At 40.4% G+C, this 14,600-nt stretch overlaps 15 non-coding genes and 14 pseudogenes across 15 annotated transcripts; all 29 read left to right on the top strand.

The window, feature by feature from the left end:
* Nucleotides 1-1,274: 1,274 nt before the first annotated feature.
* LOC146021795 (5S ribosomal RNA) lies at nucleotides 1,275-1,393 on the top strand. The gene has a single exon (XR_014451272.1). It is a non-coding gene; the product is annotated as a 5S ribosomal RNA (ribosomal RNA).
* A 345-nt stretch (nucleotides 1,394-1,738) lies between these two features.
* LOC146025236 (5S ribosomal RNA) lies at nucleotides 1,739-1,857 on the top strand (annotated as a pseudogene).
* A 345-nt stretch (nucleotides 1,858-2,202) lies between these two features.
* On the top strand, nucleotides 2,203-2,321 carry LOC146021793 (5S ribosomal RNA). Its single transcript, XR_014451270.1, has one exon. It is a non-coding gene; the product is annotated as a 5S ribosomal RNA (ribosomal RNA).
* Nucleotides 2,322-2,666: 345 nt separating this feature from the next.
* LOC146025382 (5S ribosomal RNA) lies at nucleotides 2,667-2,785 on the top strand (annotated as a pseudogene).
* Nucleotides 2,786-3,130: 345 nt separating this feature from the next.
* Nucleotides 3,131-3,249, top strand: LOC146025014 (5S ribosomal RNA; annotated as a pseudogene).
* Nucleotides 3,250-3,595: 346 nt separating this feature from the next.
* On the top strand, nucleotides 3,596-3,714 carry LOC146023602 (5S ribosomal RNA). Its single transcript, XR_014453014.1, has one exon. It is a non-coding gene; the product is annotated as a 5S ribosomal RNA (ribosomal RNA).
* A 345-nt stretch (nucleotides 3,715-4,059) lies between these two features.
* LOC146025387 (5S ribosomal RNA) lies at nucleotides 4,060-4,178 on the top strand (annotated as a pseudogene).
* A 346-nt stretch (nucleotides 4,179-4,524) lies between these two features.
* On the top strand, nucleotides 4,525-4,643 carry LOC146021476 (5S ribosomal RNA). The gene has a single exon (XR_014450962.1). It is a non-coding gene; the product is annotated as a 5S ribosomal RNA (ribosomal RNA).
* Nucleotides 4,644-4,989: 346 nt separating this feature from the next.
* On the top strand, nucleotides 4,990-5,108 carry LOC146025329 (5S ribosomal RNA; annotated as a pseudogene).
* A 346-nt stretch (nucleotides 5,109-5,454) lies between these two features.
* On the top strand, nucleotides 5,455-5,573 carry LOC146021792 (5S ribosomal RNA). Its single transcript, XR_014451269.1, has one exon. It is a non-coding gene; the product is annotated as a 5S ribosomal RNA (ribosomal RNA).
* A 345-nt stretch (nucleotides 5,574-5,918) lies between these two features.
* On the top strand, nucleotides 5,919-6,037 carry LOC146025241 (5S ribosomal RNA; annotated as a pseudogene).
* Nucleotides 6,038-6,382: 345 nt separating this feature from the next.
* Nucleotides 6,383-6,501, top strand: LOC146025380 (5S ribosomal RNA; annotated as a pseudogene).
* A 345-nt stretch (nucleotides 6,502-6,846) lies between these two features.
* LOC146021474 (5S ribosomal RNA) lies at nucleotides 6,847-6,965 on the top strand. The gene has a single exon (XR_014450960.1). It is a non-coding gene; the product is annotated as a 5S ribosomal RNA (ribosomal RNA).
* Nucleotides 6,966-7,311: 346 nt separating this feature from the next.
* Nucleotides 7,312-7,430, top strand: LOC146021473 (5S ribosomal RNA). The gene has a single exon (XR_014450959.1). It is a non-coding gene; the product is annotated as a 5S ribosomal RNA (ribosomal RNA).
* Nucleotides 7,431-7,776: 346 nt separating this feature from the next.
* LOC146025328 (5S ribosomal RNA) lies at nucleotides 7,777-7,895 on the top strand (annotated as a pseudogene).
* A 346-nt stretch (nucleotides 7,896-8,241) lies between these two features.
* On the top strand, nucleotides 8,242-8,360 carry LOC146021791 (5S ribosomal RNA). The gene has a single exon (XR_014451268.1). It is a non-coding gene; the product is annotated as a 5S ribosomal RNA (ribosomal RNA).
* Nucleotides 8,361-8,705: 345 nt separating this feature from the next.
* Nucleotides 8,706-8,824, top strand: LOC146025240 (5S ribosomal RNA; annotated as a pseudogene).
* Nucleotides 8,825-9,169: 345 nt separating this feature from the next.
* On the top strand, nucleotides 9,170-9,288 carry LOC146025378 (5S ribosomal RNA; annotated as a pseudogene).
* Nucleotides 9,289-9,633: 345 nt separating this feature from the next.
* LOC146025013 (5S ribosomal RNA) lies at nucleotides 9,634-9,752 on the top strand (annotated as a pseudogene).
* Nucleotides 9,753-10,098: 346 nt separating this feature from the next.
* LOC146023601 (5S ribosomal RNA) lies at nucleotides 10,099-10,217 on the top strand. The gene has a single exon (XR_014453013.1). It is a non-coding gene; the product is annotated as a 5S ribosomal RNA (ribosomal RNA).
* A 345-nt stretch (nucleotides 10,218-10,562) lies between these two features.
* Nucleotides 10,563-10,681, top strand: LOC146025308 (5S ribosomal RNA; annotated as a pseudogene).
* Nucleotides 10,682-11,026: 345 nt separating this feature from the next.
* Nucleotides 11,027-11,145, top strand: LOC146021790 (5S ribosomal RNA). Its single transcript, XR_014451267.1, has one exon. It is a non-coding gene; the product is annotated as a 5S ribosomal RNA (ribosomal RNA).
* Nucleotides 11,146-11,491: 346 nt separating this feature from the next.
* On the top strand, nucleotides 11,492-11,610 carry LOC146021789 (5S ribosomal RNA). Its single transcript, XR_014451266.1, has one exon. It is a non-coding gene; the product is annotated as a 5S ribosomal RNA (ribosomal RNA).
* A 345-nt stretch (nucleotides 11,611-11,955) lies between these two features.
* On the top strand, nucleotides 11,956-12,074 carry LOC146025235 (5S ribosomal RNA; annotated as a pseudogene).
* Nucleotides 12,075-12,419: 345 nt separating this feature from the next.
* Nucleotides 12,420-12,538, top strand: LOC146021472 (5S ribosomal RNA). Its single transcript, XR_014450958.1, has one exon. It is a non-coding gene; the product is annotated as a 5S ribosomal RNA (ribosomal RNA).
* A 346-nt stretch (nucleotides 12,539-12,884) lies between these two features.
* On the top strand, nucleotides 12,885-12,993 carry LOC146025324 (5S ribosomal RNA; annotated as a pseudogene).
* A 345-nt stretch (nucleotides 12,994-13,338) lies between these two features.
* Nucleotides 13,339-13,457, top strand: LOC146021788 (5S ribosomal RNA). The gene has a single exon (XR_014451265.1). It is a non-coding gene; the product is annotated as a 5S ribosomal RNA (ribosomal RNA).
* A 345-nt stretch (nucleotides 13,458-13,802) lies between these two features.
* On the top strand, nucleotides 13,803-13,921 carry LOC146021787 (5S ribosomal RNA). Its single transcript, XR_014451264.1, has one exon. It is a non-coding gene; the product is annotated as a 5S ribosomal RNA (ribosomal RNA).
* Nucleotides 13,922-14,266: 345 nt separating this feature from the next.
* Nucleotides 14,267-14,385, top strand: LOC146021471 (5S ribosomal RNA). Its single transcript, XR_014450957.1, has one exon. It is a non-coding gene; the product is annotated as a 5S ribosomal RNA (ribosomal RNA).
* The last annotated feature ends 215 nt before the right edge of the window (nucleotides 14,386-14,600 follow it).

Here is a 14,600-nt window from a genome sequence, read left to right as displayed (position 1 = left end):
AGCAATGTTCCAATATTTGTATGGGAGTGCAGTTCTGTTGTGGAACCGTGAACTAGGGGGGTATTGGAGTTGGGGGTGAAACAGGCGGTCACTCCTCAGAGTGTGTATGGTCCAGGCAGAGAATAGGGTAGTCCAAAGGTGCTGTTTCAAATGGTATTCCCTCTATATGAGGATCCACAGCAGTGGATAGGGGTATACAGTTATACTGCTTATTATCACAGTATGTGACTTTATCAGTGCGGTCCTCAGTTAGGCTGCATCCACCCCAGTAGTCCCAGGTAGTGTCCCCACGTCCAGTGTTCTTTATGGTGACCCTAGATTAGGCACTGTGGTGTTGGGGGGTTATGTGTAAAGCAGCCTCTTTAGCAGTTAATGTTTGTCTCCAAGGCGTCCTGCCTTTAGTGGGTCACAGCTCCCCAGTCCCCAGAGGCACTCACCCAAGCCAGGTTTGATGTTTTCACCTTGGGCTCCCGGCGTTTCCAGTCTTCTCCCGGGCGCCGCGTCACTCGGCGGGGCTGGCGGAGATTCCCGTCCTCCTCGTCACTTCAGCGCCGCCGACCGCCACACGAAGGGAGATCCTCCGCCCGCAGAGGGAGCTCCCCGGGCAGGCAGGCGGCTGCAGGTCTCCGGCTGCGACGGGAAAGCGGAGGTGAGGCAGAGTGGAGGTGTCGTTTGCCGGGAGGGGTGCGGGGCAAGTCCGCTCTATGGCGTCTCCCGTATATCGCTCCTTCCAGGGGGTCCCTCACGGCTCAATAGGAGCAGGCTGCGCTGTCGTCAAGACGCTTCGGTCAGGGTGCAGTCTATTCTCCGACACCGCAGGTTATTCAGCACACTCGGTCCTTCCAGGTCTCATCTGACGGACCTGTGGTGAATTTTTAATTCAGTTTGTAGCTGGTGTCCAGTGTACGGCGCTCGATGTATGGCGCCGGTTCTCGCGCCCTGGCAAATTGTTTTTATTCTCTAGCTATTTAAATTGGAAACTTCTTCTTTTAATTGCCAGTACAGACATTTGGAAGAGGTCAAAAAGACACAATAGTCATCACCTAAAGACTTACCACACTGTTTAGGCCCAATTCCAACTGCTTTTGGCAGCTAAACAGTGTTGAGCCTCTTTAGAAGTTTAATTTAAGATCCCCTGCTAATATCATGTCCTGTAGGTCTTTTTGCATTACCAACACATGATTTTTTTCAGTAAGCAAAAACAGTTAGGAAACTTTTTTCATTAGCTTACCTGGTGATAGAATTAGAAGAGGGCAAAAAAGTGCATGTATCTCACCTACAGCCATACCACATTGGATAGGCCCAATCTCGTCTGATCTTGGAAGCTAAGCAGTGTTGGGCCTGGTTAGTACTTGGGTGGGAGACCACATGGGAACACCAGGTGCTGTAGGTTTTTTCACATTACTGGCAAATTGTTTTTATTATCTAGCTATTTAAATTGGAAACTTTTTCTTTTTATTGCCATTACAGACATTTGGAAGAGGTCAAACAGACACAATAGCCATCACCTAAAGACTTACCACACTGTTTAGGCCCAATTCCAACTGATTTTGGCAGCTAAACAGTGTTGAGCCTCTTTAGTAGTTTAATTTAAGACCCCCTGCTAATATCATGTCCTGTAGCTCTTTTTACATAACCAACACATGATTTTTTTCAGTAAGCCAATACAGTTAGGAAACTTTTTTATTAGCTCACCTGGTGATAGAATTAGAAGAGGGCAAAAAAGTTCCTGTATCTCACCTACAGCCATACCACGTTGGATAGGCCCAATCTCGTCTGATCTTGGAAGCTACGCAGTGTTGGACCTGGTTAGTCCTTGTTTGGGAGACCTCATGGGAACACCAGATGCTGTAGGTTTTTTCACATTACTGACAAGTGGTTTTTATTCTCTAGCTATTTTAATTGGAAACTTTTTCTTTTTATTGCCAGTACAGACCTTTGGAAGAGGTCAAACAGACACAATAGCCATCACCTAAAGACTTACCACACTGTTTAGGCCCAATTCCAACTGATTTTGGCAGCTAAACAGTGTTGAGCCTCTTTAGTAGTTTAATTTAAGACCCCCTGCTAATATCATGTCCTGTAGGTCTTTTTACATTACCAACACATGATTTTTTTCAGTAAGCCAATACAGTTAGGAAACTTTTTTATTAGCTTACCTGGTGATAGAAGTAGAAGAGGGCAAAAAAGTGCCTGTATCTCACCTACAGCCATACCACATTGGATAGGCCCAATCTCGTCTGATCTTGGAAGCTAAGCAGTGTTGGGCCTGGTTAGTACTTGGGTGGGAGACCACATGGGAACACCAGGTGCTGTAGGTTTTTTTACATTACTGGCAAGTTGTTTTTATTCTCTAGCTATTTAATTTGGAAATTTTTTCTTTTTATTGCCAGTACAGACCTTTGGAAGAGTTCAAACAGACACAATAGCCATCACCTAAAGACTTGCCACACTGTTTAGGCCCAATTCCAACTGCTTTTGGCAGCTAAACAGTGTTGAGCCTCTTTAGTAGTTTAATTTAAGACCCCCTGCTAATATCATGTCCTGTAGCTCTTTTTACATTACCAACACATGATTTTTTTCAGTAAGCCAATACAGTTAGGAAACTTTTTTATTAGCTTACCTGGTGATAGAAGTAGAAGAGGGCAAAAAAGTGCCTGTATGTCACCTACATCCATACCATGTTGGATAGGCCCAATGTCGTCTGATCTTGGAAGCTAAGCAGTGTTGGGCCTGATTAGTGCTTGGATGGGCGACCACATGGGAACACCAGGAGCTTTAGGTTTTCTCACATTACTGGCAAATTGTTTTTATTCTCTAGCTATTTAAATTGGAAACTTTTTCTTTTTATTGCCAGTACAGACATTTGGAAGAGGTCAAACAGACACAATAGCCATCACCTAAAGACTTACCACACTGTTTAGGCCCAATTCCAACTGCTTTTGGCAGCTAAACAGTGTTGAGCCTCTTTAGTAGTTTAATTTAAGATCCCCTGCTGATATCATGTCCTGTAGGTCTTTTTACATTGCCAACACATGATTTTTTTCAGTAAGCAAAAACAGTTAGGAAACTTTTTTATTAGCTTACCTGGTGATAGAAGTAGAAGAGGGCAAAAAAGTGCCTGTATCTCACCTACAGCCATACCACATTGTATAGGCCCAATCTCGTCTGATCTTGGAAGCTAAGCAGTGTTGTGCCTGGTTAGTACTTGGGTGGGAGACCACATGGGAACACAAGGTGCTGTAGGTTTTTTCACATTACTGGCAAATTGTTTTTATTCTCTAGCTATTTAAATTGGAAACTTCTTCTATTTATTGCCAGTACAGACATTTGGAAGAGGTCAAAAAGACACAATAGTCATCACCTAAAGACTTACCACACTGTTTAGGCCCAATTCCAACTGCTTTTGGCAGCTAAACAGTGTTGAGCCTCTTTAGAAGTTTAATTTAAGATCCCCTGCTAATATCATGTCCTGTAGGTCTTTTTGCATTACCAACACATGATTTTTTTCAGTAAGCAAAAACAGTTAGGAAACTTTTTTCATTAGCTTACCTGGTGATAGAATCAGAAGAGGGCAAAAAAGTGCATATATCTCACCCACAGCCATACCACATTGGATAGGCCCAATCTCGTCTGATCTTGGAAGCTAAGCAGTGTTGGGCCTGGTTAGTACTTGGGTGGGAGACCACATGGGAACACCAGGTGCTGTAGGTTTTTTCACATTACTGGCAAATTGTTTTTATTATCTAGCTATTTAAATTGGAAACTTTTTCTTTTTATTGCCATTACAGACATTTGGAAGAGGTCAAACAGACACAATAGCCATCACCTAAAGACTTACCACACTGTTTAGGCCCAATTCCAACTGCCTTTGGCAGCTAAACAGTGTTGAGCCTCTTTAGTAGTTTAATTTAAGACCCCCTGCTAATATCATGTCCTGTAGCTCTTTTTACATTACCAACACATGATTTTTTTCAGTAAGCCAATACAGTTAGGAAACTTTTATATTACCTCACCTGGTGATAGAAGTAGAAGAGGGCAAAAAAGTTCGTGTATCTCACCTACAGCCATACCACATTGGATAGGCCCAATCTCGTCTGATCTTGGAAGCTACACAGTGTTGGACCTATGTAGTCCTTGGTTGAGAGACCACATGGGAACACCAGATGCTGTAGGTTTTTTCACATTACTGGCAAGTTGTTTTTATTCTCTAGCTATTTTAATTGGAAACTTTTTCTTTTTATTGCCAGTACAGACCTTTGGAAGAGGTCAAACAGACACAATAGCCATCACCTAAAGACTTACTACACTGTTTAGGCCCAATTCCAACTGATTTTGGCAGCTAAACAGTGTTAAGCCTCTTTAGTAGTTTAATTTAAGATCCCCTGCTAATATCATGTCCTGTAGGTCTTTTTACATTACCAACAGATGATTTTTTTTCAGTAAGCCAATACAGTTAGGAAACTTTTTTATTAGCTTACATGGTGATAGAAATAGAAGAGGGCAAAAAAGTTCCTGTATCTCACCTACAGCCATACCACATTGGATAGGCCCAATCTCATCTGATCTTGGAAGCTAAGCAGTGTTGGGCCTGGTTAGTACTTGGGTGGGAGACCACATGGGAACACCAGGTGCTGTAGGTTTTTTCACATTACTGGCAAATTGTTTTTATTCTCTAGCTATATAAATTGGAAACTTTTTCTTTTTATTGCCAGTACAGACATTTTTTAAGAGGTCAAACAGACACAATAGGCATCACCTAAAGACTTACCACACTGTTTAGGCCCAATTCCAACTGATTTTGGCAGCTAAACAGTGTTGAGCCTCTTTAGTAGTTTAATTTAAGACCCCCTGCTAATATCATGTCCTGTAGCTCTTTTTACATAACCAACACATGATTTTTTTCAGTAAGCCAATACAGTTAGGAAACTTTTTTATTAGCTCACCTGGTGATAGAATTAGAAGAGGGCAAAAAAGTTCCTGTATCTCACCTACAGCCATACCACGTTGGATAGGCCCAATCTCGTCTGATCTTGGAAGCTACACAGTGTTGGACCTGGTTAGTCCTTGGTTGAGAGACCACATGGGAACACCAGATGCTGTAGGTTTTTTCACATTACTGGCAAGTTGTTTTTATTCTCTAGCTATTTTAATTGGAAACTTTTTCTTTTTATTGCCAGTACAGACCTTTGGAAGAGGTCAAACAGACACAATAGCCATCACCTAAAGACTTACTACACTGTTTAGGCCCAATTCCAACTGATTTTGGCAGCTAAACAGTGTTAAGCCTCTTTAGTAGTTTAATTTAAGATCCCCTGCTAATATCATGTCCTGTAGGTCTTTTTGCATTACCAACACATGATTTTTTTCAGTAAGCAAAAACAGTTAGGAAACTTTTTTCATTAGCTTACCTGGTGATAGAATTAGAAGAGGGCAAAAAAGTGCATGTATCTCACCTACAGCCATACCACATTGGATAGGCCCAATCTCGTCTGATCTTGGAAGCTAAGCAGTGTTGGGCCTGGTTAGTACTTGGGTGGGAGACCACATGGGAACACCAGGTGCTGTAGGTTTTTTCACATTACTGGCAAATTGTTTTTATTATCTAGCTATTTAAATTGGAAACTTTTTCTTTTTATTGCCATTACAGACATTTGGAAGAGGTCAAACAGACACAATAGCCATCACCTAAAGACTTACCACACTGTTTAGGCCCAATTCCAACTGATTTTGGCAGCTAAACAGTGTTGAGTCTCTTTAGTAGTTTAATTTAAGACCCCCTGCTAATATCATGTCCTGTAGCTCTTTTTACATAACCAACACATGATTTTTTTCAGTAAGCCAATACAGTTAGGAAACTTTTTTATTAGCTCACCTGGTGATAGAATTAGAAGAGGGCAAAAAAGTTCCTGTATCTCACCTACAGCCATACCACGTTGGATAGGCCCAATCTCGTCTGATCTTGGAAGCTACGCAGTGTTGGACCTGGTTAGTCCTTGTTTGGGAGACCACATGGGAACACCAGATGCTGTAGGTTTTTTCACATTACTGACAAGTGGATTTTATTCTCTAGCTATTTTAATTGGAAACTTTTTCTTTTTATTGCCAGTACAGACCTTTGGAAGAGGTCAAACAGACACAATAGCCATCACCTAAAGACTTACCACACTGTTTAGGCCCAATTCCAACTGATTTTGGCAGCTAAACAGTGTTGAGCCTCTTTAGTAGTTTAATTTAAGACCCCCTGCTAATATCATGTCCTGTAGGTCTTTTTACATTACCAACACATGATTTTTTTCAGTAAGCCAATACAGTTAGGAAACTTTTTTATTAGCTTACCTGGTGATAGAAGTAGAAGAGGGCAAAAAAGTGCCTGTATGTCACCTACATCCATACCATGTTGGATAGGCCCAATGTCGTCTGATCTTGGAAGCTAAGCAGTGTTGGGCCTGATTAGTGCTTGGATGGGAGACCACATGGGAACACCAGGAGCTTTAGGTTTTCTCACATTACTGGCAAATTGTTTTTATTCTCTAGCTATTTAAATTGGAAACTTTTTCTTTTTATTGCCAGTACAGACATTTGGAAGAGGTCAAACAGACACAATAGCCATCACCTAAAGACTTACTACACTGTTTAGGCCCAATTCCAACTGATTTTGGCAGCTAAACAGTGTTAAGCCTCTTTAGTAGTTTAATTTAAGATCCCCTGCTAATATCATGTCCTGTAGGTCTTTTTACATTACCAACAGATGATTTTTTTCAGTAAGCCAATACAGTTAGGAAACTTTTTTATTAGCTTACATGGTGATAGAAATAGAAGAGGGCAAAAAAGTTCCTGTATCTCACCTACAGCCATACCACATTGGATAGGCCCAATCTCATCTGATCTTGGAAGCTAAGCAGTGTTGGGCCTGGTTAGTACTTGGGTGGGAGACCACATGGGAACACCAGGTGCTGTAGGTTTTTTCACATTACTGGCAAATTGTTTTTATTCTCTAGCTATATAAATTGGAAACTTTTTCTTTTTATTGCCAGTACAGACATTTTTTAAGAGGTCAAACAGACACAATAGGCATCACCTAAAGACTTACCACACTGTTTAGGCCCAATTCCAACTGATTTTGGCAGCTAAACAGTGTTGAGCCTCTTTAGTAGTTTAATTTAAGATCCCCTGCTAATATCATGTCCTGTAGGTCTTTTTACATTACCAACAGATGATTTTTTTCAGTAAGCCAATACAGTTAGGAAACTTTTTTATTAGCTTACATGGTGATAGAAATAGAAGAGGGCAAAAAAGTTCCTGTATCTCACCTACAGCCATACCACATTGGATAGGCCCAATCTCATCTGATCTTGGAAGCTAAGCAGTGTTGGGCCTGGTTAGTACTTGGGTGGGAGACCACATGGGAACACCAGGTGCTGTAGGTTTTTTCACATTACTGGCAAATTGTTTTTATTCTCTAGCTATATAAATTGGAAACTTTTTCTTTTTATTGCCAGTACAGACATTTTTTAAGAGGTCAAACAGACACAATAGGCATCACCTAAAGACTTACCACACTGTTTAGGCCCAATTCCAACTGATTTTGGCAGCTAAACAGTGTTGAGCCTCTTTAGTAGTTTAATTTAAGACCCCCTGCTAATATCATGTCCTGTAGCTCTTTTTACATAACCAACACATGATTTTTTTCAGTAAGCCAATACAGTTAGGAAACTTTTTTATTAGCTCACCTGGTGATAGAATTAGAAGAGGGCAAAAAAGTTCCTGTATCTCACCTACAGCCATACCACGTTGGATAGGCCCAATCTCGTCTGATCTTGGAAGCTACACAGTGTTGGACCTGGTTAGTCCTTGGTTGAGAGACCACATGGGAACACCAGATGCTGTAGGTTTTTTCACATTACTGGCAAGTTGTTTTTATTCTCTAGCTATTTTAATTGGAAACTTTTTCTTTTTATTGCCAGTACAGACCTTTGGAAGAGGTCAAACAGACACAATAGCCATCACCTAAAGACTTACTACACTGTTTAGGCCCAATTCCAACTGATTTTGGCAGCTAAACAGTGTTAAGCCTCTTTAGTAGTTTAATTTAAGATCCCCTGCTAATATCATGTCCTGTAGGTCTTTTTGCATTACCAACACATGATTTTTTTCAGTAAGCAAAAACAGTTAGGAAACTTTTTTCATTAGCTTACCTGGTGATAGAATTAGAAGAGGGCAAAAAAGTGCATGTATCTCACCTACAGCCATACCACATTGGATAGGCCCAATCTCGTCTGATCTTGGAAGCTAAGCAGTGTTGGGCCTGGTTAGTACTTGGGTGGGAGACCACATGGGAACACCAGGTGCTGTAGGTTTTTTCACATTACTGGCAAATTGTTTTTATTATCTAGCTATTTAAATTGGAAACTTTTTCTTTTTATTGCCATTACAGACATTTGGAAGAGGTCAAACAGACACAATAGCCATCACCTAAAGACTTACCACACTGTTTAGGCCCAATTCCAACTGATTTTGGCAGCTAAACAGTGTTGAGTCTCTTTAGTAGTTTAATTTAAGACCCCCTGCTAATATCATGTCCTGTAGCTCTTTTTACATAACCAACACATGATTTTTTTCAGTAAGCCAATACAGTTAGGAAACTTTTTTATTAGCTCACCTGGTGATAGAATTAGAAGAGGGCAAAAAAGTTCCTGTATCTCACCTACAGCCATACCACGTTGGATAGGCCCAATCTCGTCTGATCTTGGAAGCTACGCAGTGTTGGACCTGGTTAGTCCTTGTTTGGGAGACCACATGGGAACACCAGATGCTGTAGGTTTTTTCACATTACTGACAAGTGGATTTTATTCTCTAGCTATTTTAATTGGAAACTTTTTCTTTTTATTGCCAGTACAGACCTTTGGAAGAGGTCAAACAGACACAATAGCCATCACCTAAAGACTTACCACACTGTTTAGGCCCAATTCCAACTGATTTTGGCAGCTAAACAGTGTTGAGCCTCTTTAGTAGTTTAATTTAAGACCCCCTGCTAATATCATGTCCTGTAGGTCTTTTTACATTACCAACACATGATTTTTTTCAGTAAGCCAATACAGTTAGGAAACTTTTTTATTAGCTTACCTGGTGATAGAAGTAGAAGAGGGCAAAAAAGTGCCTGTATGTCACCTACATCCATACCATGTTGGATAGGCCCAATGTCGTCTGATCTTGGAAGCTAAGCAGTGTTGGGCCTGATTAGTGCTTGGATGGGAGACCACATGGGAACACCAGGAGCTTTAGGTTTTCTCACATTACTGGCAAATTGTTTTTATTCTCTAGCTATTTAAATTGGAAACTTTTTCTTTTTATTGCCAGTACAGACATTTGGAAGAGGTCAAACAGACACAATAGCCATCACCTAAAGACTTACCACACTGTTTAGGCCCAATTCCAACTGCTTTTGGCAGCTAAACAGTGTTGAGCCTCTTTAGTAGTTTAATTTAAGATCCCCTGCTGATATCATGTCCTGTAGGTCTTTTTACATTGCCAACACATGATTTTTTTCAGTAAGCAAAAACAGTTAGGAAACTTTTTTATTAGCTTACCTGGTGATAGAAGTAGAAGAGGGCAAAAAAGTTCCTGTATCTCACCTACAGCCATACCACATTGTATAGGCCCAATCTCGTCTGATCTTGGAAGCTAAGCAGTGTTGTGCCTGGTTAGTACTTGGGTGGGAGACCACATGGGAACACAAGGTGCTGTAGGTTTTTTCACATTACTGGCAAATTGTTTTTATTCTCTAGCTATTTAAATTGGAAACTTCTTCTTTTTATTGCCAGTACAGACATTTGGAAGAGGTCAAAAAGACACAATAGTCATCACCTAAAGACTTACCACACTGTTTAGGCCCAATTCCAACTGCTTTTGGCAGCTAAACAGTGTTGAGCCTCTTTAGAAGTTTAATTTAAGATCCCCTGCTAATATCATGTCCTGTAGGTCTTTTTGCATTACCAACACATGATTTTTTTCAGTAAGCAAAAACAGTTAGGAAACTTTTTTCATTAGCTTACCTGGTGATAGAATTAGAAGAGGGCAAAAAAGTGCATGTATCTCACCCACAGCCATACCACATTGGATAGGCCCAATCTCGTCTGATCTTGGAAGCTAAGCAGTGTTGGGCCTGGTTAGTACTTGGGTGGGAGACCACATGGGAACACCAGGTGCTGTAGGTTTTTTCACATTACTGGCAAATTGTTTTTATTATCTAGCTATTTAAATTGGAAACTTTTTCTTTTTATTGCCATTACAGACATTTGGAAGAGGTCAAACAGACACAATAGCCATCACCTAAAGACTTACCACACTGTTTAGGCCCAATTCCAACTGCCTTTGGCAGCTAAACAGTGTTGAGCCTCTTTAGTAGTTTAATTTAAGACCCCCTGCTAATATCATGTCCTGTAGCTCTTTTTACATTACCAACACATGATTTTTTTCAGTAAGCCAATACAGTTAGGAAACTTTTATATTACCTCACCTGGTGATAGAAGTAGAAGAGGGCAAAAAAGTTCCTGTATCTCACCTACAGCCATACCACATTGGATAGGCCCAATCTCGTCTGATCTTGGAAGCTACACAGTGTTGGACCTGGTTAGTCCTTGGTTGAGAGACCACATGGGAACACCAGATGCTGTAGGTTTTTTCACATTACTGGCAAGTTGTTTTTATTCTCTAGCTATTTTAATTGGAAACTTTTTCTTTTTATTGCCAGTACAGACCTTTGGAAGAGGTCAAACAGACACAATAGCCATCACCTAAAGACTTACTACACTGTTTAGGCCCAATTCCAACTGATTTTGGCAGCTAAACAGTGTTAAGCCTCTTTAGTAGTTTAATTTAAGATCCCCTGCTAATATCATGTCCTGTAGGTCTTTTTACATTACCAACAGATGATTTTTTTCAGTAAGCCAATACAGTTAGGAAACTTTTTTATTAGCTTACATGGTGATAGAAATAGAAGAGGGCAAAAAAGTTCCTGTATCTCACCTACAGCCATACCACATTGGATAGGCCCAATCTCGTCTGATCTTGGAAGCTAAGCAGTGTTGGGCCTGGTTAGTACTTGGGTGGGAGACCACATGGGAACACCAGGTGCTGTAGGTTTTTTCACATTACTGGCAAATTGTTTTTATTATCTAGCTATTTAAATTGGAAACTTTTTCTTTTTATTGCCTGTAAAGACATTTGGAAGAGGTCAAACAGACACAATAGCCATCACCTAAAGACTTACCACACTGTTTAGGCCCAATTCCAACTGCTTTTGGCAGCTAAACAGTGTTGAGCCTCTTTAGTAGTTTAATTTAAGACCCCCTGCTAATATTATGTCCTGTAGGACTTTTTACATTACCAACACATGATTTTTTTTCAGTAAGCCAATACAGTTAGGAAACTTTTTTATTAGCTTACCTGGTGATAGAAGTAGAAGAGGGCAAAAAAGTGCCTGTTTCTCACCTACAGCCATACCACATTGGATAGGCCCAATCTCGTCTGATCTTGGAAGCTAAGCAGTGTTGGGCCTGGTTAGTACTTGGGTGGGAGACCACATGGGAACACCAGGTGCTGTAGGTTTTTTCACATTACTGGCAAGTTGTTTTTATTCTCTAGCTATTTAAATTGGAAACTTTTTCTTTTTATTGCCATTACAGACATTTGGAAGAGGTCAAACAGACACAATAGCCATCACCTAAAGACTTACCACACTGTTTAGGCCCAATTCCAACTGCTTTTGGCAGCTAAACAGTGTTGAGCCTCTTTAGTAGTTTAATTTAAGACCCCCTGCTAATATCATGTCCTGTAGGTCTTTTTACATTACCAACACATGATTTTTTTCAGTAGGCCAATACAGTTAGGAAACTTTTTTATTAGCTCACCTGGTGATAGAAGTAGAAGAGGGCAAAAAAGTTCCTGTATCTCACCTACAGCCATACCACATTGGATAGGCCCAATCTTGTCTGATCTTGGAAGCTACGCAGTGTTGGACCTGGTTAGTCCTTGGTTGGGAGACCACATGGGAACACCAGATGCTGTAGGTTTTTTCACATTACTGGCAAGTTGTTTTTATTCTCTAGCTATTTTAATTGGAAACTTTTTCTTTTTATTGCCAGTACAGACCTTTGGAAGAGGTCAAACAGACACAATAGCCATCACCTAAAGACTTACTACACTGTTTAGGCCCAATTCCAACTGATTTTGGCAGCTAAACAGTGTTAAGCCTCTTTAGTAGTTTAATTTAAGATCCCCTGCTAATATCATGTCCTGTAGGTCTTTTTACATTACCAACAGATTATTTTTTTCAGTAAGCCAATACAGTTAGGAAACTTTTTTATTAGCTTACATGGTAATAGAAGTAGAAGAGGGCAAAAAAGTTCCTGTATCTCACCTACAGCCATACCACATTGGATAGGCCCAATCTCATCTGATCTTGGAAGCTAAGCAGTGTTGGGCCTGGTTAGTACTTGGGTGGGAGACCACATGGGAACACCAGGTGCTGTAGGTTTTTTCACATTACTGGCAAATTGTTTTTATTCTCTAGCTATATAAATTGGAAACTTTTTCTTTTTATTGCCAGTACAGACATTTTTTAAGAGGTCAAACAGACACAATAGGCATCACCTAAAGACTTACCACACTGTTTAGGCCCAATTCCAACTGCTTTTGGCAGCTAAACAGTGTTGAGCCTCTTTAGTAGTTTAATTTAAGACCCCCTGCTAAAATCATGTCCTGTAGGTCTTTTTACATTACCAACACATGATATCTTTCAGTAAGCCAATACAGTTAGGAAACTTTTTTATTAGCTTACCTGGTGATAGAAGTAGAAGAGGGCAAAAAAGTGCCTGTATCTCACCTACAGCCATACCACATTGGATAGGCCTGATCTTGGTAGCTAAACAGTGTTGGGCCAGGTTAGTATTTGGGTGGGAGACCACATGGGAACACCAGGTGCTGTAGGTTTTTTTACATTACTGGCAAATTGTTTTTATTATCTAGCTATTTAAATTGGAAACTTTTTCTTTTTATTGCCTGTAGAGACATTTGGAAGAGGTCAAACAGACACAATAGCCATCACCTAAAGACTTACCACACTGTTTAGGCCCAATTCCAACTGCTTTTGGCAGCTAAACAGTGTTGAGCCTCTTTAGTAGTTTAATTTAAGACCCCCTGCTAATATCATGTCCTGTAGGTCTTTTTACATTACCAACACATGATTTTTTTCAGTAAGCCAATACAGTTAGGAAACTTTTTTATTAGCTTACCTGGTGATAGAAGTAGAAGAGGGCAAAAAAGTGCCTGTATCTCACCTACAGCCATACCACATTGGATAGGCCCAATCTCGTCTGATCTTGGAAGCTAAGCAGTGTTGGGCCTGGTTAGTACTTGGGTGGGAGACCACATGGGAACACCAGGTGCTGTAGGTTTTTTCACATTACTGGCAAGTTGTTTTTATTCTCTAGCTATTTAAATTGGAAACTTTTTCTTTTTATTGCCATTACAGACATTTGGAAGAGGTCAAACAGACACAATAGCCATCACCTAAAGACTTACCACACTGTTTAGGCCCAATTCCAACTGCTTTTGGCAACTAAACAGTGTTGAGCCTCTTTAGTAGTTTAATTTAAGACCCCCTGCTAATATCATGTCCTGTAGGTCTTTTTACACTACCAACACATGATTTTTTTCAGTAAGCCAATACAGTTAGGAAACTTTTTTATTAGCTTACCTGGTGATAGAAGTAGAAGAGGGCAAAAAAGTGCCTGTATTCCACCTACAGCCATACCACATTGGATAGGCCCAATCTCGTCTGATCTTGGAAGCTAAGCAGTGTTGGGCCTGGTTAGTACTTGGGTGGGAGACCACATGGGAACACCAGGTGCTGTAGGTTTTTTCACATTACTGGCAAGTTGTTTTTATTCTCTAGCTATTTAAATTGGAAACTTTTTCTTTTTATTGCCATTACAGACATTTGGAAGAGGTCAAACAGACACAATAGCCATCACCTAAAGACTTACCACACTGTTTAGGCCCAATTCCAACTGCTTTTGGCAGCTAAACAGTGTTGAGCCTCTTTAGTAGTTTAATTTAAGACCCCCTGCTAATATCATGTCCTGTAGGTCTTTTTACATTACCAACACATGATTTTTTTCAGTAAGCCAATACAGTTAGGAAACTTTTTTATTAGCTCACCTGGTGATAGAAGTAGAAGAGGGCAAAAAAGTTCCTGTATCTCACCTACAGCCATACCACATTGGATAGGCCCAATCTCATCTGATCTTGGAAGCTAAGCAGTGTTGGGCCTGGTTAGTACTTGGGTGGGAGACCACATGGGAACACCAGGTGCTGTAGGTTTTTTCACATTACTGGCAAATTGTTTTTATTCTCTAGCTATATAAATTGGAAACTTTTTCTTTTTATTGCCAGTACAGACATTTTTTAAGAGGTCAAACAGACACAATAGGCATCACCTAAAGACTTACCACACTGTTTAGGCCCAATTCCAACTGCTTTTGGCAGCTAAACAGTGTTGAGCCTCTTTAGTAGTTTAATTTAAGACCCCCTGCTAA

Source organism: Crinia signifera, chromosome 7 (genome assembly GCF_055691185.1).
Source record: "Crinia signifera chromosome 7, ASM5569118v1, whole genome shotgun sequence".
In the NCBI taxonomy this organism is placed as follows: Eukaryota; Metazoa; Chordata; class Amphibia; order Anura; family Myobatrachidae; genus Crinia; species Crinia signifera.
Note: the sequence above shows the minus strand (reverse complement) of the source record. Positions and strands in the feature narration are given on the sequence as shown.